The sequence below is a fragment of the Carassius carassius genome, chromosome 9, assembly GCF_963082965.1.
Source record: "Carassius carassius chromosome 9, fCarCar2.1, whole genome shotgun sequence".
Lineage (NCBI taxonomy): Eukaryota > Metazoa > Chordata > Actinopteri > Cypriniformes > Cyprinidae > Carassius > Carassius carassius.
The window spans coordinates 5631377-5654613 of NC_081763.1; the positions used below are offsets into that span (position 1 = coordinate 5631377).

At 37.1% G+C, this 23237-nt stretch overlaps 1 long non-coding RNA gene across 1 annotated transcript; it reads left to right on the plus strand.

The window, feature by feature from the left end:
- The first annotated feature begins 13456 nt into the window (after positions 1-13456).
- LOC132148490 (uncharacterized) lies at positions 13457-23237 on the plus strand. The gene is made up of 3 exons (XR_009434917.1): positions 13457-13691; positions 21277-21358; positions 22181-23237. It is a non-coding gene; the product is annotated as an uncharacterized LOC132148490 (long non-coding RNA).

Genomic DNA, 23237 nt, shown 5'->3' on the forward strand with positions numbered 1-23237 from the left:
ATGCAACGAATAAATGACAAACTCCACAAAAGTCCATGTGAGTAATAAGAAATATTTTTGAAAAACTGTACCTCACCCCTCTTTATTTCAGGTGCATTGCCTGTTGTCTACCAGAGAAATGCCATCCAGAGCAAATATCACATCTCATAAATGTCTCACCCTCTGTCTGACCCTGCTGGCTCCGGGTGTGCGCAGGAGTTCTGAGAGCTCAATGAGGTGCTACAAGACATGAACAGGACTAGCGCTCAGTTTACACACCAACTCAACTTTAATGGGAATTTAATGAGCTCTCTTGCTGGAGGACTTATTACAGAAATGGTGGAAGAACTGGAGCTATAAGTACAGCTGGAGCAAACGCTGCAGATGAGACGAGAGTGCTGTTTGTGCTCACTTCAGAAGGCAGTGAAACGTAAATACATTTTATTTTGCTAAAACTATGTAAACTGTCAAATTTTTTTAAATAGAAGAAAGCTGCTCAACTGTGTCATTTTGGCACCTTTTTCATTTTAAAGTATTTACAAGGAAATATACTGTACATGACTAAATCAAATGCAAATGTATTATTCTCTTCATTTTGCATTTCTAGTGTGTGTGTGTGTGTGTTTATGAGCATCAGGCAGGACTCTGTTCCAGTTTGGTTAGTCTAATCCACACCTCCGCTGCTGATTGCTTTAGACTTGCACTCTAGACATAGATTTGGTTTCAGCAGTACTAACAGCTTTACACGAGATTACAGTCTCCCGGCTGCATATGTTTCCTCTCTGTGTAAAGCAGTCACTTATACAGTGTCAACTCCACAAGTCTCTGTTATTTCCACCTGTTATTGTCACTTAAATCTGTTATGTCTGGGTTGAGACAGTCCAATAAATGTTGTCTTTGCATTTAAAGCCAGTGCACTCTGGATCTTGTTAGTGTTGTACTTAAAATAAACTCTTGTTGAAAGTCGCAGTGAAATGAAATGTGCAGACCACTTAAACAACAGCACTTACTGTGTGTCTAACCCTCCTAAAAAGCTTTGTTGCAATACTTTTGTGACATAATCCAAAATGTAGCTGTTTCTATTTCTTTCTTTTGTTCAGTTTCACGCATGCAATGCTTTTATGAGCTCATGTTAAAGGAACACTCCACTTTTTTGAAAATGGAAAGTGGAGTGTTCCTTTCAAGAATTTGCTTTGATGTCCATAAACACATTATATGTTAAATAACCCATCAAGTCAATCTAAGAGTGGTCTTGAATGAGACCTTTGTTTGGTGCTGCACACGGCTGATGTTGATTAGGGAGTTCCTGTTTTCCGAGCATTAACTCCCACCCAGCTGTGGTGCTTGGAGTGGCCCAATGGGGCTGCCATGAGGATCTGGATGACTGCACATCATCAGTGAAGGTTATCATGGGAAATTAAAAAGCAAAGGTTGTCTGTGGGCTAATTCCAAATGCCATTTGGGTCCCTTTTAGATGTAAGAATCCCTTCATGAACAGTTCATCCACAAGACTGTTAGCTAACTGTACTTACAAGACAATTGCTCTCAACTGCCTCATTGTATCTGCTTTGCTATCAAGGAAATGATTCAAAATACATTGATGTATGGCTTTGTACAGGGTGTAGCAAATTCACACAGATACATGCTGCATCTTAATAGGCATACTTCCCTAATGTAGTAGGTGAAAACTGTATATGAAAGAGTAGAGTGTTGTATTCATACACTCTGAAAAATAAAGGTTATCTATTGCCATCTATGGTTCCACGAAGAACCTTTAACATCCATGAGAACTTTCCATTGGACAAAATGTTCTTTTAAGAATTGTTCACAGAAAGGTTATTTTGGAAACTCAGAAGGGTTCTTCAATGGCATCACTGCGAAAACCCCTTTTTATTTTTTAGTGTAGTAAACAGTTGGCAAAAAGTACCTGGATAATGTACCACTACTGGCGAGATCCTGAAGTGCACAACTAATATATTATTAAAGGTCACAAAATAAGTACTAATAAAAAGTACTTACTCAGAATGTATGTGATTTTGGCTTGATTAGGCCCTGGCTATTGGGCTATAGACCTGAGTTTTCTGCTATATGAACTTAATGAACATGAATGACACTGAAGAAAACAATCCTCTTTATATTTCTATTTTATGACAGTAAATTATGCATATCATCCCTAAACCAAATCCCTAACCCTATAGTAAGTATGTTGTTAATTAATATTAATATATCTAGAGATATTTATTTTATAAAGTTAGTTCCAGTACGCAAATCAAAGAGATATGGCATCATGGGAAACATAATTCCATGCATTGTATACTGGATGTTTTGGCAAATGCATTACATTATACTGTATGTATTTACTAAATTTGCATAGTGTGCACAGTGTACAATAGATATAATAGTACCAATAACAGTAAAAGAAGTAGTCGATTTGATTTAAGCAGTTTTTCAGCGGTGTTTTTCATGTTCTGTGTTTTTACAAATTCGTGTAAAAAATTCTTAGAATCAAGTTATCTCTGGGAGTAAGTAAACATTTATTTATGTAGCACCTTTCAAAACAAAGCAACAAAGTGCTTTACAATAAATTACATTACAAAGTACATTTACAAAATACAAAAAATACCATCAATATTTTGAAAAAGCCATATGATAAAAATTCATCACAAAATAAAGGAGCACGAGAAGAGAAGGCATCTCCAAGCACGATGGAAAAATACCTTTTCTAAGAATAAGAAATAAACCAAACAAGAGCTACACCTCTGATACCAACATACGTTTTTAAACGGTTGATCAAGATATTATGGTCCACTTTGTCAAAGGCTGAGCTTAGATCAGAAAGGATTAAAACAAGAGTACAAGCCATCATCAGCTGCAAGCGGTAGGTCATTAGCAATCTTAACCAGAGCAGTTTCAGTGCTATGTTGGGAGCGGAAAACCATTCTGCAATTTTTCAAAGATTAAATTATTATTCATATATGAAATCAGTTGCACTGACACAACGTTTTCTAAGATCTTTGATAGAAATGGAGCTTATAGAGAAGCCTTAAAATGTAAAACTGTAAAACAGCAACTTATGTACACCTACATTTAATGGCTGTCTGCATTCCACAAGTAATTTAAAAAAAAGCACAGATCTGGTCTATCATTCCACAGCATACCCTCTTATGTATGGTGACTGATGATGTCATAGCTGTCATGGTAACAGCAGCTAAATGTCACTGCACAAGGACCTTCTAACATGCACGCAGAGGCTTAATCACACTGGAGGGGTTCTGGAATTCGTCCAAGCCATTATTCCTTCTATCGCTATGAATTCCATATCTTCAGTTGGCACAGAATCACTGCGAGCGATTGTGCCGCACAGCTCAGATACACCCACCACATCTGCGTAATGAGAGCACTTAGATCTGCTCAATAGCTCATTGTGAGATGCTTCACCAATCCTTCCGCTTGTTTCTCCTCCCCTCTTTCCTTATCTCTCTCTCTCTCTCTTAAATGTTCATGTTGGTTTTAGTCCAATTCACCCTATTGCTGGTACTTCTTCCATCCAGCATCAGGAATTAACCAGGGTCCAGACATTTAAAAAATTGAGGCAACGGATGCTGAGTGGTCAACTAAGCGTTGTTATATTCCACAATAACAGTTACAGCTTTGACCCAATTCACCTTTATTTATTTAGTGCAGTGACTGCAGTGACCCATAGCTGTCAAATAACTGAATCCTGTTGAATGTGGAACTAGATTGAAGTGCATTTTGACGGGGAACAGCCGAGGCAAATACTTCCAACAACTCCAACACTTGAAACAACTATTACTTCAACATTTTCTGTGGGAGTAGAGCCGTATAATCTACACAAACAAAAAGACTGTAATTATTTTAATTTTAACATGTTTCATGTATCAACAACTGTATTTGACAAAGTATTTTGCATATATGGATGACATTCAGTGTGGTTTTTGCTTGTAATTATGCCAAATGTGATTTGTGACTGGCTGTAATAGACGCATTATCAAAGTAGTTTTCATCAACTCAAGAGGATTAAAGACAAAAGGATTTTGCAGAAATGCAAAATGTATGTTTTTGTTGTTGTTTGCATACATCAATCTGCATATTTTATGTACGCTCTTTAATGAATATTACATTTTTCTAATTTTATATTGCATAAATAAATGACAACATTGTTAATACTGATGATTAAATGATTAAAAAAAAACAATGGTACATAGAAGTGTTTGAATTTCTAAAAACAAACTTTAATATGGTTACAAACAGTATATCCTCATAAAGAAAAAAGAAGCGCCTGAACACCCCAGGGTGCAATTATTGTCCATTAATGGAAAAGTTTTGGGACACCCATCCCTCTCCTCTGTCTGTGATAAATGATCTGTCACTATCACATTATCTTTCTCAGTCTCTGTCTATCTCTGTCTATAGTGGGGCGGCAGATGGGGTTACTGCCCAACTGAGACACAGGTGGCTCTTTCAGAGCTCTAATGAGTGAGAGAGTTGGGTGAGGACTCAGACACTCACACACACACACACACACACACACACACACACACAGGAAGTTCCCTGCATCTGCAGCCTCACACACAAACCACAGAATGAGCGATGTCCCTGCGGTGTGTGTTGGGTTTGGAGGGGTGAAAAGGAGAGCGCTGTGTTTCCATAAAACTGCTGCTCAGTGTGAAGTGTAAAATAGGGTCAGCTGTTGCCAAACCCAGAGCACCGTCTGCCAAAATCACTAAACACGTCCAAACCACTTGTCTTCAACAGATCCAGAGTAACACTCACAACCTCAGTCTCTGACAGTGCTATTGCTGATAAATCCATATTGTGGACCGTCTGTCAGCAAGACAGAGAGACACAAGACAGGAGCTTCCAGATAAGGTGTTCATTGACAATGAGACAAACGGATGAGCAATGCAGAGTAAGCTGAGAAACAGGTGAATAATGGTAAGGTGTTAAGTGTCCACAGCGGTGAGAACACAACAGGATGATGAGGAATGACCGATGCAGGTAAGTAGCACAGGTAATAATTTTTAATAATGTAAAGTTTTAATCATAAAGATAAAAGGCTTTCGCTTATCAATTTGTAACATTTGTATATCAAATTTGATACAGTAAGCTTTACAGGATTATTCCACTTGATTTAGCTCATTTGGGAATCCTGAAATGAAAAGGAATATAACATGCTTATAGTACAATACAGTTTTATTTCTTAAAATTATGCAAGTGTGATGAAAGATTCACTTGTTAGAAAATGAATGCATGTTTCTAGTTCCTTCTTATGTCCCGGATTTAGTACTGTATATTTCTTAGAAACAGCCCATTTTGTAGTTACTAATTAAAAAAATATGCTTTTATTTCCTGCATCTGGCAAGGAGTAGCAATGTCCTCAATTACTAAAAAATGAATACACCTACATTATTAAAACACTATTTTTATTCAGATATATCAGACAATTTATACATTTACATTTATGCATTTAGCAGACGCTTTTATCCAAAGCGACTTGCATTCAGTGCATTCAGGCTGACATTTTTACTGGTGGAAACAATATACTTAACTAATATAATTAACAGAACTTCACAGCACAGGAGCTAGAAAATAACAAGCGAGTTGTCAGGCAAATAAACCTGTACCACCTGTACGCTTCTCTGGGCCAGAGATGAGGGAGAGCGTAATGCCCCTCGCGTTTCTCACACGCACTGCCACCAACTGACCACAGCTACAACTGCACCTCGTCACATTTACATCAAAGAGATCGTTCACACAGAAAATGAAAATTCTGTCATCATCTATTCACCCTCAACCTGAATTATTATTATTTTTTCTTATTTTCTTCTGCTTCTTTAGTTTTTGGGTGAACTATAGCATTAGAGGAATAGTTTGCACACACACAAATAAATAAAAGAAAAAAGACAAAAATAAATGAAAAAATTGGTCATCTAATCTTTTTTGTTTGTTTTTTTTGTTTTTGTTACAACCTGTATGACTCTTTCTTCTGTGGAACACAAAGATTGGGGTCCAAACAATATTAAACATCACTGACACTGAAAAAAATTTGACATTTTTCAAAATATCTTTTTGACAAATTTGAATTTGTGAATTTGGGGGAAAGCACCTCTCAAGCAATTAGACCATGTATGAAATGCATAACAGAGCAAGTACTAAGTCTTACACTAAGTCTTCGTCATTATCAGTGACCTTGTTGATTCTGGAAGTTTGACAAAGTCTGAAAATGTCTGTAATGTCATTGTTGTTTCCATGCTTTTAATGTTTATACATATAAAATAAGGGGCTTCCCAAATGCTTTTGTCTACCCCTTAAAATAAAATGTTTACTTGAAATATCTCTAAGGAAGTTAATATTTCACAGTGTCACAGTAACATGAGGATAAGCACATAAAATAGTTATATTTCATAATAGTGTTTAAATTAGTTTTATTTCACAGATTTATGATTTAATTAATTATAAGCTTTTTATCATTCAACATCCCCACTGCAGATATTATATTAAACCCAGTTTGGGAAACCCTGGCTTGATGTTAATGTTTAATGCATTTTATGATAGTGATGTATAAAAAAAAATAAATAAATAAATAAAAATTCCAGTTGTCATCTTAAATGAATTTATAATCCAGTCCTCACATACAGTACTTTTTCCAAACAAAGATATCTACTCTTGGATTACATTAGTTTGGTCAGTAACTAAGGAAAACACTGCAGCACTACTGTATGTTTCTATACTACATAAAGCTCTTTGGTTTTTTTTTAATAGTCCACTTTACACATTGCAACTACATGTCAAGTTATATGTTGAAAAAGTTGCTTATATTTAGTAGACTTTTGGGGAGCATCAAAAATAAAGTCTACTAATACTCTAATGACTGCTAGTTGACATGTATTTGCAAAGTTACTTATAGTCGGCACAATGTCTAAAGTGGACTATCAAAAAAAACAAAAACCACATTGTTACCATATCTTTTATCTTAAAAGATTAATGATGTAATTCCCCATGAAACGAGAATTCAAAATGATTTCAGTTGTCTAATAAATTCTGTTTGTAATGTATACAGCACTGAAGATGGTTGAATGGCAAACCTCAACAGAATCTCAGTGTAAAGGGAATGTGATGAAAGGTGGATAATGTCTTTCAGAGTGAACTGCATCTCAAAGGGCTTAACGAAGGTTATCTGCTCCTCCCCCTGAGCCGAGCATGTTATTCTTTCTCAGGGGTCACGGCTCGCCCTTTCTGTTTGCACCTTCACAACGCTCATGTCCTCTCGCTGCCTCTGTCTCTCATTCTCTCCATCTTCTCTTTCCGTGCACAGCTGCACAAACAGGAAGGCACAGGGATTAAAAGTGCCCTTATTAACCTTTGACCTTTCATGCGGCTTTTTTTAATCTAAGCTTGCAGATGTCCAGTTACACAATGTTTACGTGAAATGGAAAAAGCAACCAAATTGTTGTTGGATTTGGTCCCCTGACTGGGCCCCTACTTGAATGCCATCAAAGACAGCTGGAATCATCTGTTAAATGGCTGTTATTGGAAAGGTGACGGATCCCTAGAGCACATAAATTAGAATTACACTGGCTCTGGGAGAATGAAGCATATTCTGGTTGAGACACACGCCAAACCATTGTGCCCAGCTGCCAGGAGGAAAGCCTGCCAAACACGTTTGTAAACCTCCAACAGACAGACAGCAATAAAGAGAGACATGAGAGCAGAATCAGCCATGGCGCTTTCAGGAACAAATAAATGAACACTACACTATAATGACAAAAAGAGCTCTCCTAACATTCCTCTCCATCGCTAACTGAATGGAGCTGTACATTTACCTGAATACCTGAAATCCACATTATTCTCAGAGTTAAATGACATGATTTTTAAAAAAAGGACCACAGTATATAAAGAATAGTTCCCTCAAAAGTGACAATTCAGTCAGCATCCTCATACAACCAAACCCATTCGATTTTATGGTCACACTTTAACCTAACACCTTTATACATAAAGCATCATAAAAGAAGTTTGAATGCATTAATTATGCCTATGAAAAATTGTAACTAAGTTATAATACTCATAAATCTATTCATTGTTACACCTTTAGAAAGTATAATGCACCTGACGAACAAACCTTCAAATATTATAATGCATTTTAAGTTTGGTTATAATTACTTATGAAATGATTTAATGCAGTACGAAGCACACTATGCATACTTTTATAATGTGTTATACATAAGGCTTTAAGTAAAGTGTTAACGTTTTTTTCCCGTCAAGCTCAATTTAGCATAAATATTTTCTTTTTCATACAATAAATGTAAAATCGAAATGGAAAAAAGCACCATAAATGTGCAATAATATAGCTTTGTGTGAGGAGCAGACTAAAATTGATCTGACTAAACATAGGCATGCCAATGCCACTGGGTTTCACTGAGCTCAACCATGTTAAAAAATATAATAGCTATAGTGGAGGAAAAGTTGATCAGTGTAAAGGATAACAGAATAATTATTTTTGGGTGAACTATCCCTTTAAGAGTCTGTAAAGAGATGTAGACCTAACAGTAACAATCATAATACAGAACAAACACAATAAAGAATCCTTCTTTCCTGGATGTTTACTTGTGTGTGACACCTTTTTAATGTTTATCCTTCCTTATTCAGCCCACTTCACTCGCACACATTAATTTGACTTCATAGCACTTGTTCAGGAACACTGGTCATGCATTTGTCAGCTATTTCCTTTGGGTGCCCATAAAAGCTCTGATCCTGGTTTCCATCTCCACGGTGGATAAAATTGCCCACGTTGTGACTAGCCTGCCGTATTTATCATCAAGTGTATAAACAATCGTCTTTTTACCACCTCTGTGTGTGGGAACGCAGTAAAAGTGGTCAGAGAGAAACACATCCGGTGCGGCCGAGTGGAATTTATAGTGCCTCGTTGGATTGTGGGAAGGATCTTGGACATCCGACTCCAGAAGAGACCTTGAGGAGGGGGTCATGAAGAAAGTATTGTTTCTCTCTGTCTGCCTCCTACATCTCTTTATCCCTTTCTACCTTTTCTCTTATGAACTCATTTAACTTTGACCATTTTTTTATTTTTGGCATTTGTACGTCTCAAGAGTTGATTTGAACAAAACTAACAGATTTTAACTTTTCAACAAAAGAAGTTCTGTCATAAAAATCATTCATTTATTATTTCTACTTTGCAGTTTGATATGTTTTTCCTCTGGGCCAAGGCTCATTTAAAATGGACTGTGGCAAAGTGGAAAACTGTTCTGTGGTCAGATTAATCAAAATGTGAAGTTCTTTTTGGAAAACTGGGACGCCATGTCATCCGGACTAAAGAGGACAAGGACAACCCAAGTTGTTATCAGCGCTCAGTTCAGAAGCCTGTATCTCTGATGGTATGGGGTTGCATGAGTGCGTGTGGCATGGGCAGCTAGCACATGTGGAAAGGCACCATCAATGCTGAAAGGTATATCCAAGTTCTAGAACAACATATGCTCCCATCCAGACGTCGTCTCTTTCAGGCAAGACCTTGCATTTTCCAACATGACAATGCCAGACATACTGCATCAATTACAACATCATGGCTGCGTAGAAGAAGGATCCGGGTACTGAAATGGCCAGCCTGCAGTCCAGATCTTTCACCCACAGAAAACATTTGGCTCATCATAAAGAGGAAGATGCGACAAAGAAGACCTAAGACAGCTGAGCAACTAGAAGCCTGTATTAGACAAGAATGGGACAACATTCCTATTCCTAAACTTGAGCAACTTGTCTCCTCAGTCCCCAGACGTTTGCAGACTGTTATAAAAAGAAGAGAAGATGCCACACAGTGCTAAACATGGCCTTGTGCCAACTTTTTTGACATGTTTTGATGCCTTGAAATTTAAAATCTACTTATTTTTCCCTTAAAATTATACATTTTCTCAGTTTAAACATTTGACATGACATCTATGTTGTATTCTGAATAAAATATTGAAATTTGAAAGTTACACATCATTGCATTTTGTACAGTGTCCCAACATTTTTTGAAATCGGGTTTGTACATCAACGTGCTTGAGTCTGATCTCTAGCAGAAGTAAAGTGCACAATGGCCCTTTAAATGAGGCATGCTGAGAGTTTGGCAGCCTAATGGATGCAAGTCTATTGTGCTAATGGATGGCAACCTGAAAAATGGCCTTATCTGAAAGGTCCAGGACTGCTATAAATGAAACAGCTGCGTTATGCACATTTATATGTATCCTGGTCAAAGGAAGAACTTGTTTGTTCAATAGAGTTCTCTCCCACACAATCAGTGTCTGTCTGTTTTTATAGAAATGTGTGTGTCTATGGCTTCTAACTAGAGTCTCTGTAAGGATTGAATATATGTAAGCCTATATCGATACCTTGTTGTGTGATTAATTTTACTGTATATCAACATAATGGCAATAAGATATAAAAGGATCCCTGACATGATTGTGACTTTTAATGCCCGAGTAAACAAATGAAAGTGTTGTTTGATATCATTTCCTCTGCCAGTGACATTTATTAGCATTGCTACAGAAAGGGCTTGTAATACAGCAGTAATTCAAAGCATGTGTCCCGTCACAGGAGGCCGTTTTTTCCCTTGTCAGCAGTTTGTCTGGATGTGTTAATTAAGAGTCATTCATAAGAAGAAGAACAGGTCAAATGGAGTCAGAGTGGAATTCCTGTTTGCTTGATGTGATCAAAGACTGAACAGAAGAATGATAGTTTTGGGTGGACAGTCTCATTCATGAATGCACTATATGTGTACCATATGATTCTTGTCAAATACACTAAAATGTAGTTAAAATTCATTTTAGGTCTTCCTGTGGTAAATATTACACTATCAATAATCAATCAAGCTGTTTTGTTTACATGATTTAATCTGTGCGTTTCGGGGGCTTATTTATTTTCAATTATGCAATGCATATTGCTAAATAAAAGTAAAGCATGACAGTGTCAGTCTGCTGTTAAAGGTTTTGCGGGCTGCACTGCCCCCATCTGATCATTAAAATACCACAAATACTCAAAAATACCAAAACACTGCCATCTACATAGGCCATTAAACAGTGTAGTTACTATCCGGTGAAGTAAAAATGAAGAACTGTCAGCTGAAAACACTGTGTGTGTTAACCCTTATTAACTATTTATTATTATTATTATTATATTATTTTCACTAAGACAAACAAACAATAACCTACTTGCATTGATGAAACAGTGCAGCCTTTAAAGAAACTAATGATGTTCCATTTTCTAGCCACAATTAACATTTACTTAATTACTTCACTCAATTTGAGTTTGAAGGACATATAACCTGCTCATACTTCTCAGTATTCTCTAAACTATCAGAACTAATAACATAGTATTGCGGGATACACCAGACTTAAGTTTAAAGTAATTTAATCTTAATTGTTTTAATTTGAGATTAATGACAAATACATGTTTTGTTTTGATTTGTTTTTTGGTGATGGAGTGAGTAGACGTATTATGATGGAAAATTCACTTTAATTTCTTTAAACAAATGAGCACCTATATACAAACCTATAATTGAGCACCCCTTTCAAAAACTTCTCTTAGAATAAAAGCCTAACAGACAGGCAGCTTGAGGTAAAAAGTTGAAAACAGAAAGGACATACATCTGGATTACAAATCTGATGAAGGTGACATGTAAATACAAAAAAGCACAAGAAACTTCAGGAACAAAGTAAGGAGGTGTGTTTAGGTTGGATCAGAATCACTTCTAATGCCTCTGTTGTATTTCAGCCATATTAATTCCTTCAGATATACTTCTAGAGAAATGTGTCAACCACTTCCATCAAGCAGAAGCTTACACAAAGAAGCTGATTGAAGAATGAAGATATTTTTGGCATATATACCTCCAGTATATTAAGTTACCTCACTTAAAGGGATAGTTCACCCAAACCAGTGTTGGCTGTGCACCCCAATCACACTGTTAATGCAGGCAGCAGGTCTGAATGCAATTGTTAACCATTTAAAAAAATGACATAATGACATCTTTGTGATGTACAGTGACATGTATCATTACTGCTTAGCTAAAAAATGTAACTGAAGTTAAAAAAAAAAATGTTTGCTGTTAAAGCATGAAATAAAATCCCACGAAACAGTGAATTTGAGTTTTATGTTGGTGTATTGCTAGTAAAGTAATCATTAAATGTTTAATCATTAAAAAATAAATAAATAAATAAGCCATTTATGTTAATGCAATTTAGAGATGAATGCAATAATACTAATGTTGTCCACATGAGGGAGCCACAGGATATCAAGTCCTTTAAGATCTCTGTTTAAATACTGTAAAAAATGTTCATTAAAAAATGGACTTGTAGTAAAAAAAAAAAAAAAAAAAATCATGTGAATTCATTATATTTTCATGAAGTTTAATAAAGCCCTATATAATAAATATGCAAAAACTGTAATCTCCTAAGTACATACAGATCATTATATTCTATTAGAATTTAAATGGTATTGACAACAAATTTGTCAAGTTGTCTGACATGAATGAATGTATGTCCAATTTATCTATTTATTTTCAATTTTATACATGAAAATATTGATCTGCATTGCAAATGCATTACAATACATTTGTGTTGTGTTTATGTGATAGAAGACTCACGTCAACACAACGCACGAGTTCCCTAGAGTAACATGACTTATTTGTTTGGATAATATTATTTTTTTAAACAAAGTGGTAAATTATGTTTTTTTTTAATGTACTTGATAACATGGATTACTTAATGTTATCTTTTCTAACATTCTGGACCTTCAATGTGCAAGTTGCATGGTTGACTGTAGAAGGACATAAAGCTCTCCAATTTCATAAAAAATATCTTCACTTATGTTCTAAAAAAGATTGAATGTCTTATAGGGTGAGTAATTTATAATAATAAATTATTATAATATAATAATAAATAATTTTTATTTTTGGCGAACTAACCCTCAACTTTAACTCCACCTATGGTTATAACAGAACTGGCTATACACCACATGATTGAGTATCACACACTACCGGACTTTCAAGTTCCGATCACAACAAACTAATGCAGAAACATGCACCTTGCTGCTTGGGGTCATGTGACAAATTAAAACAATGTGTTCCAAAATCGTCTAAAAATATCAAACATGTTGGATATTCTCTGATTGGATGGAATCATAGTCTGAAGATAAAAAATCTGCCACCATCATACACAATATGTGATATTGTATGGAACACATCAACTCAAATCTTTCAGCAACTAGTGTCTGGTTCTCCAGACTGTAAATCAGCAGGGAATTGGGTCAAAAATTGTGTAGTGTATTCCAGGCTTAACTTGCATTACTTATTTGAAAAAGTAACTAGTAAAAGTAAAAGTTATGCATTATTTTACTAGTTACTTTAAAAAAGAATAATAATAATATGATTATGTATCTCACGTTATTACCTCCAACACTGGTGTACACACTGGATTTTATCTGGCCTGTTGGTACAGAGGAAAGTGCTAAACAGGAGTATGACCCTTATTAATGGATCAGAAGCTCTTAGTTGAGAGGTGTCCAATCCTGCTGCTGGAAGCTCAAAGTCCTGCAGAATTTAGGGCTGCATCCAAAAGCTGGAAAACCTTGCACCTCCAGGCAGCAGAGGGCAACAAGACTTGTCCTAATCCTACGATTGTGCCATATCCTGTCTACTGAGGTACCTTCATGTGATCAGTGTATTGATGCATTCTTTGCTGCCTATGATATCCCACAATCCTATGTGTTCAGTTCTGTGACAATTTTACAAAAAAATAAAAACTGTTACTGTTTTTAGCTAGTAATTCGTTGTGTTGTAATTGTAGTAATTTCATATTCTGGTAGTTCATCTAACCTTTATGCTGCCTCAGAAGCCTTTCATAAATTAGTTTTGGAAAATCCCTTCTTGTGCAAATGCTAGATGCAAACATTGCCTGATAAGACAGTGAGGCCAAAAGTCAGCTGCCTAATGGTCCGTTCACACCAAGAACGATAATTATAAAGATAACTATATTCTGTCCACACCAGCGGAAAATATTGTCTGTTTATTCCAAGCACATGGTTGTCTGCCACTTAAAATTCTCAAACTCATTATGGCAGGATTGATTCTTGTTGGCTGTCAATATTTTTATCATTTATCAGCTGGAAATTTTTTTTTTTTTCGGAAATTGATTCTAACGATATTGTTTCTCTGTGCCTTTTATTATTATAGCTGTGGTGTGGACTCTGTGGTCATTCTATTGAGAACGATTTTTAGAACTATATCATTATCTTTATAGTCATCATCATTGGTGTGAACAGGGCTTAAGTGGCTGTTAACATGAAAATGATGAAATGACGAATGACAAAAAGTTTTTATCCATTGTGTTTTTCTTAAGTTGCAAATGGTGCGGATTAGTCCATCAGGGAGTTCTGAGCTCTGCCGCAGTGAGGAGGATAATGTTTCCTTAATATCACACACTGATGGTGATGATGGTGAAATTGTATTCTATGGACATTTTCAACAGCTTTGTAATCTCTCAGGTCCACATGCTAAAATGTTAAGGTTTATAAGGAGCCTCAAACATTAAAGTTTATTTTATTGAGTCACTCACAGGCTAACCACAAGCTCTACTCTTCAGCACAATAGTAACCACAAAAACTCTTTTTAAAACAAATTATTTTAAATGTCAAACATACTGAACAATAAACACTTATTCTATATGTCATTTCCTATACTAAGAAAACACATAAAACAGCACTTAATTTCAAGTCAAGTCAAGTCACCTTTATTTATAGAGCGCTTTAAACAAAATACATTGCGTCAAAGCAACTGAACAACATTCATTAGGAAAACAGTGTGTCAATAATGCAAAATAAAAGTTAAAGGCAATTCATCATTAAATTCAGTGATGTCATCTCTGTTCAGTTTAAATAGTGTCTGTGCTTTCATTTGCAATCAAGTCAACGATATCACTGTAGATGAAGTGACCACAACTAAGCAAGACAGAGGCGACAGCAGCAAAGAACCAAAACTCCATCAGTGACAGAATGGAGAAAAAAACCTTGGGAGAAACCAGGCTCAGTTGGGGGACCAGTTCTCCTCTGACCAGACAAAACCAGTAGTTCAATTCCAGGCTGCAGCAAAGTCAGATTGTGCAGAAGAATCATCTGTTTCCTGTGGTCTTGTCCTGGTGGTCCTCTGAGACAAGGTCTTTACAGGGGGATCTGTATCTGGGGCTCTAGTTGTCCTGGTCTCCGCTGTCTTTCAGGGATGTAGAGGTCCTTTCTAGGTGCTGATCCACCATCTGGTCTGGATACGTACTGGATCCGGGTGACCGCAGTGACACTCTGATCTGGATACAGACTGGATCTGGTGGCTACGGTGACCTCGGTATAAGAGAGAAACAGACTAATATTAGCGTAGATGCCATTCTTCTAATGATGTAGCAAGTACATAGGGTGTTATGGGAGGTGTTTCCGGTTCCGGTTTACCTAATTAACGGCAGCCTAAAAATCCTTTAACGGATTTGGATAATAAAAGCATATTAGTATGTTATGTGTATGCCAGGTTAAAGAGATGGGTCTTTAATCTAGATTTAAACTGCAAGAGTGTGTCTGCCTCCCGAACAATGTTAGGTAGGTTATTCCAGAGTTTAGGCGCCAAATAGGAAAAGGATCTGCCGCCCGCAGTTGATTTTGATATTCTAGGTATTATCAAATTGCCTTGAGTTTTGAGAACGTAGCGGACGTAGAGGATTATAATGTAAAAGGAGCTCATTCAAATACTGAGGTGCTAAACCATTCAGGGCTTTATAAGTAGTAAGCAATATTTTAAAATCTATACGATGCTTGATAGGGAGCCAGTGCAGTGGTGACAGGACCGGGCTAATATGGTCATACTTCCTGGTTCTAGTAAGAACTCTTGCTGCTGCATTTTGGAACTAGCTGTAGTTTGTTTACTAAGCGTGCAGAACAACCACCCAATAAAGCATTACAATAATCTAACCTTGAGGTCATAAATGCATGGATTAACATTTCTGCATTTGACATTGAGAGCATAGGCCGTAATTTAGATATATTTTTGAGATGGAAAAATGCAATTTTATAAATGCTAGAAACATGGCTTTCTAAGGAAAGATTGCGATCAAATAGCACACCTAGGTTCCTAACTGATGACGAAGAATTGACAGAGCAACCATCAAGTCTTAGACAGTGTTCTTGGTTATTACAAGCGGAGTTTTTAGGTCCTATAATTAACACCTCTGTTTTTTCAGAATTTAGCAGTAAGAAATTACTCGTCATCCAGTTTTTTATATCGACTATGCAATCCATTAGTTTTTCAAATTGGTGTGTTTCACCGGGCTGCAAAGAAATATAGAGCTGAGTATCATCAGCATAACAGTGAAAGCTAACACCATGTTTCCTGATGATATCTCCCAAGGGTAACATGTAAAGCGTGAAGAGTAGCGGCCCTAGTACTGAGCCTTGAGGTACTCCATACTGCACTTGTGATCGATAGGATACATCTTCATTCACTGCTACGAACTGATGGTGGTCATATAAGTACGATTTAAACCATGCTAATGCACTTCCACTGATGCCAACAAAGTGTTCAAGTCTATGCAAAAGAATGTTGTGGTCAATTGTGTCAAAATGCAGCACTAAGATCCAATAAAACTAATAGAGAGATACACCCATGATCAGATGATAAGAGCAGATCATTTGTAACTCTAAGGAGAGCAGTCTCAGTACTATGATACGGTCTTGTTTTTTGTTGTGGTTGTGGTTGTGGTTTTTTGATGAGAGGCTTAATAACAGCCAGTTTGAAGGTTTTGGGGACATATCCTAATGACAATGAGGAATTAATAATAGTCAGAAGAGGATCTATGACTTCTGGAAGCACCTCTTTTAGGAGCTTAGATGGTATAGGGTCTAACATACATGTTGTTGGTTTAGATGATTTAACAAGTTTATACAGTTCTTCCTCTCCTATAGTAGAGAATGAGTGGAACTGTTCATCAGGGGGTCTATAGTGCACTGTCTGATGTGATACTGTAGCTGACGGCTGAATGGTTGCAATTTTATCTCTTATAGTATCAATTTTAGAAGTAAAGTAGTTCATAAAGTCATTACTGCTGTGGTGTTGGGAAATGTCAATACTTGTTGAGGCTTTATTTTTCGTTAATTTAGCCACTGTATTGAATAAATACCTGGGGTTATGTTTGTTTTCTTCTAAAAGAGAACAAAAGTAATCGGATCTAGCAGTTTTTAATGCTTTTCTGTAGGATATGTTACTTTCCCGCCAAGCAATACGAAATACCTCTAGTTTTGTTTACCTCTAGCTGCGCTCCATTTTTCGGGCTGCTCTCTTTAGGGTGCGAGTATGCTCATTATACCATGGTGTCAAACTGTTTTCCTTAACCTTCCTTAAGCGTAAAGGAGCAACTTTATTTAAAGTGCTAGAAAAGAGAGAGTCCATAGTTTCTGTTACATCATCAAGTTGTTCTGAGGTTTTGGATATGCTAAGGAATTTGGTTACATCAGGAAGATAACTTAAAAAGCAGTCTTTTGTGTTAGAAGTGATGGTTCTTCCATACTTGAAAATTTACAATTTTGGCTATATGAAGTTTGCACAGAACTAAATAATGATCTGAGATATCATCACTTGGCTGAATAATTTCAACACTATCAACATCAATTCCATGTGACAGTATTAAATCTAGAGTATGATTTCGACAATGAGTAGGTCCTGAAACGTGTTGTCTAACACCAATAGAGTTCAGAATGTCTATAAATGCTGATCCCAATGCATCGTTTTCATTATCAACATGGATATTAAAATCACCAACTATTAAGACTTTATCTGCAGCCAGAACTAACTCAGATGTAAAATCACCAAACTCTTTAATAAAGTCTGTATGGTGCCCTGGTGGCCTGTATACAGTAGCCAGTACAAACATAACAGGGGATTTATCATTAACATTTGTTTCTTTGGATAATGTTATATGAAGTACCATTACTTCAAACGAGTTATACTTGTAGCCTGCCCTCTGAGAAATCCTGAAAACGTTGTTATAAATTGAAGCAACACCTCCACCTTTGCCTTTTAGACGTGGCTCATGTTTATAACAGTAATCTTGGGGGGTGGACTCATTTAAAATAATGTAATCATCAGGTTTTAGCCAGGTTTCTGTCAAAGAGAGTACATCTATATTATGATCAGTGATCATATTATTTACAAAAAGTGTTTTCGTAGAAAGGGATCTGATATTCAATAAGCCAAGCTTTATCATTTGTTTATCCATATTGCTTCTGTTTTTTATTTGTTGAACCTCAATTAAATTGTTCATCTTAACTTGGTTTGGACGTTTTTAGTTTTTTCTAGTTCGGGGAACAGACACAGTCTCTATAGTGTGATATCTAGGTGAAAAAGTCTCTATGTGCTGAGAATTAACTGACCTCTGTGACGTGAGGCAGCTAGCAGACGGTCGGTTTAGCCAGTCTGTCTGCTTCCTGACCTGGGCCCCAGTTAGTCAAGTATAAACACTAAGACTATTTGCCATATTTCTAGAGAGAAGAGTGGCGCCACCCCAGGAGGGATGAAGACCATCTCTTTTAAACAGGTCAGGTCTGCCCCAAAAGCTCGTCCAATTGTCTATGAAACCTATGTTATTCTGTGGGCACCACTTAGACATCCAGCCATTGAGTGATGACAATCTGCTATGCATCTCATCACCACGGTAAGCAGGGAGGGGACCAGAGCATATTACAGTGTCTGACATCGTGCTTGCAAGTTCACACACCTCTTTAATGTTATTTTTAGTGATCTCCGACTGGCGAAGTCGAACATCATTAGCGCTGGCATGAATAACAATCTTACTGTATTTACGTTTAGCATTAGCCAGCACTTTTAAATTTGCCAAGATGTCAGGCGCTCTGGCTCCCGGTAAACATTTGACTATGGTGGCTGGTGTCTCTATATTCACGTTCCGTACAATAGAATCACCAATAACTAGAGCACTTTCATCAGGTTTCTCAGTGGGTGCATCACTGAGTGGGGAGAACCTGTTTAATGTTTTGATCGGAACAGAAGAGCGGTGTTTTGACCCACGACTACGCTGCCTCACCGTCACCCAGTTGCCCTGCTGCAGGGGCTCCGTTTCCGGAACCGAACAATGTACAGGAATCCCTGAGCTAGACGCATCCAAAGCCGTATCTAGAGCCCTAACATTCTTACTGTCCTCAATTAAAGTTTGGATGCGTGTCTCTAATTCTGAAATCTTCTCTGTCAGCCTAACTATTTCCCTGCATTTATCACATGTGAATCCCTCATCAGCGACAGAGATAGATAAGCTGTACATGTGGCAAGAGGTGCAAGTAACAATGACAGGAGAAGCCATTACTCACTGTGCTTGATGAAATATTCTTACTGCGGTTGTTTGACACAAAACAATACATTTATACATACAGTACAGACCAAAAGTTTGGACACACCTTCTCATTCAAAGAGTTTTCTTTATTTTCATGACTATGAAAATTGTAGAGTCACACTGAAGGCATCAAAACTATGAATTAACAGATGTGGAATTATATATGGAATTATATACATAACAAAAAAGTGTGAAACAACTGAAAATATGTCATATTCTAGGTTCTTCAAAGTAGCCACCTTTTGCTTTGATTACTGCTTTGCACACTCTTGGCATTCTCTTGATGAGCTTCAAGAGGTAGTCACCTGAAATGGTCTTCCAACAGTCTTGAAGGAGTTCCCCGAGAGATGCTTAGCACTTGTTGGCCCTTTTGCCTTCTGTCTGCGGTCCAGCTCACCCCTAAACCATCTCGATTGGGTTCAGGTCCGGTGATTGTGGAGGCCAGGTCATCTGGCGCAGTCTGGCGTCATCTGTACTGTACATTAAAATAAACACAAAAAAACAATGACCCCCTGCTTATACTGGTAAGTAAACTATGTCTATACTTCCTATTATTCCTCCTGTTTGCATAAAAAAATGAAATAATAAGGCCGCACTTCCTCTTAAATCATGCTGTAGCTATGAACCCAGAGACAAAAAAGTAACAAAATTAAGTTGGTAAAATATAAATAAAATAAATAAAAAAGGAAACTTTTGGTGTCTTTTTTTCTTTTGTCTAATGTACACCTTAAAATAAAGTGATTTTTAAACAACAAACATTTATTCAAATGAACTGAACATATTTTAAGAGTTTTAGTTTCAAAACAAACAGGATGTATACAAGAATTAGGGGTAACATGAGATCTTTATATCTTCCCCCTCCCCCACACTCTCACAGGGTACTTGAGAGAGAAAATCAGTTCACATTTTCTGACACCAGCCTATGTCTTACAATGAAATGGAAAGGTTGTATAGGCAAACTCCAACAAGTTACACAAGCATTGGTAACTTTCATTTTGTCAATCCACTGGAGTTCTCCAGTGTTCCAGTTTAACAATAAAATATTGTCATGAATAATACTATTTAAAAGATTCAAGAACCCATTTCAGGGATATATCAAATTTGGATACTGAATTTAAGTAGCAAAAATCTATACAAAAATTCCGTCCTTTTACAGTACTAACACAACTGAGTTACACCGTTCACTTTGAGAAGGTTCCAAAATGCCCATCTTTATTAACCTAACCTCAGTGAATCTTTTCAGTGAATACAATAACTCATTATTTTCACTTGAGTATTAGGTTTCAACACAATTCAATGCTGAATGAGAAGGGTACAACCAGGGGTTCTCTTAAACAGTTCTTGATCACATAACTCTTGAATTTGTTTTTTCCTGTTGCCCTGATAAGTGTTCAAGATTAACTGAGAAGGTATCCTGACTAACAGATAGTTACTGTTCTTCTATCTCTTCTTCATCTTTCACTAACTGAGTCAAATTCACACTTCCAGACTCTTTCTATGGAAACCATTCTTTCAAGAGATTGATAAGCAAAGTTCTATTAGACTGTGAACCACCAGGAGTTGCAATTTCGTAAGTTGCAGGTCCTAACTTCTTGGTAAACTTAAATTGACCCTGACATTTACCCAAAATCTTGTTCTCTTCTGTTGGATGCATGATTAAAACCTGCTGACCTACTTCAAAAGACCACTGCCTCGCTTTCCTGTCATACCAGCATTTCTGCCTTTTCTGTGATTCTTGTAAGCATTATTTTGCTAACTTAATAACTTTCTAAAATTTCTCCCTCATTTACAACACATAATCACTGACATTCACCTTACTAAACATCTGTGAACTTTGTTCCAAGAGCTCTCAACAGAGACAGAGGACCACACATCATGGCCACACTGTACATAAACCAAAAGGGAGAGAAACCAGTAGAAGCCTGTGGCTTCTTTACATGCAAATAGTAAATAGGGTAACCACTGAACCCATTCAGATCTTGTGTCACTCACAAATTTACGGAGCATTTGAACAGGGGTTTAATTTAATCTTTCTACAAGACCATTGGTTTCAGGATAGTAAGGTGTGGTCTTCAAACCTCTTATATCCAGCAATTGTTAAACCTGTTGCCTAACTTAAGTAAAATAGGTTCCTCTGTCAGTCAGTATCTCCTCAAACAAAAAGCCACAGATTTTGCCTTGATTTTCTTTAACAAGAAGACTTCTGGATCTCAACTTGCATAGTCACAAATTACCAGCATGTATTTGCTACCTGCTTTACTCCTATCCATCTATCCATGCCTAGTCGTTGGAAAAGTACCTCTATTACTGGCAAAGACATCAAGGAAGCTTTTGGAGGACCATGAGGGGCAGTACATTTGTGTTCTGGACACATCTTACAAAACTCAGCTATATCTGGGGTCATCCCTAGTCAGAAAAAGTGTTTACTGATTCAATGATACATTTTATGACTGCCCAAATGACTGGCCCAAGGGACGGAATGCCCCATTTTCTACATCATGTTGTGTACACTTTTTTGTCCATTTTGGGTCTTACAATACAGAATTTAATTATCTGGACAAAAATTAGAACCTTTAAAGAAGGCCATCTCTTTGCCTTGCTTTGCATTTTCTGTCATACTAGAATAGATAGAACCAATTTCAGAATCAGTTTTCTGCAGTTCAGACATATCGGCAGGGATTTGCCATTCCAAATTGAGTTTTTCTTAACCTTCTCTATGACTTGCACCACTGTTCCCTGAAATTTGTCTAACCTCTTCTCTGCTTTAGACTTCACAGGTTTCACTGGATGAGTTAGAATATCACAGTCATAAAAAGAAAGGCATTTCAAGGTATTTGTCTCATTCACCTCCTGGCTCTGTCTAGATTTTGCATGAGTGAAAACAACATGACAGGTATTACTTGGCTTCAATAAGTCCATTAACGCAGGACAATTGTGACTAATGATCACAGGAAATGGAAGTTTTGGTGCTAGACCCACTTTAATTAGGTAGGATTGCTCATTAACGCCTAAATACACTTCAGTGACCGAATATGACCGTGGAACATAACAGACATTGGTAAGCTTTTTATTCAGGTTTATTCAATTATTATGGCCTATCTGGCCAAAACTAAAACACTTAATAATCCCAACTGTGGTTAATATAGACGTTTCTGTTTGTTTCATTAATCTCTCGCCAATACTCTTACTCCCTTCTTGCAGTGAGGTTGTCTTGCGGGAAAAAAGCTTGTCCCTTGCGGTCTTCCACTGAGCAATACACCAAGTCCCAGGCCTTTGCCTAGCTGCCACAAAGACATTCACCTGCCTGGTGGCCTCCTCAGTGGAGGACGGATCATGCTCTTTAAGCCAGATTTGCAGTTCGGGACACAACATTCTCAAATTCTGTTCCAAAAAGATAGTTTCTGCAGGTTTCACCCCCTTGTAGAACAAATCCTTCAAACGAACGTGCAATTACTTAGGAGGTTCTTCCATCAGCACCTCCATGGAACGAAACCCCTGACGATAGGTCTCAGCATAGATAGAGTATTTTTTTTTAAAATGGCCTCTATCACCTGCCCATAGTCATTCGCTTCCTCCATATCCATAGACACATAGGCAACATGGGCCTTGCCAGTGATTAAAGGAACTAGTCAAATGGCCAAATTCTCCTGAGGCCATTTGCACACAGTACCAATTCACTCAAAGGTAGTCAGATAATGCTCAATGTCACCCATCTTACTGAGCTGCTGCATCTTTGGCTCTTTCAATGGACCCCCGCAGTTGGATGTTGAACTCCATCAGAATCTTTGGAAGAAGTGCCTAGACCCTCACTCTCCCCTAGTGGCA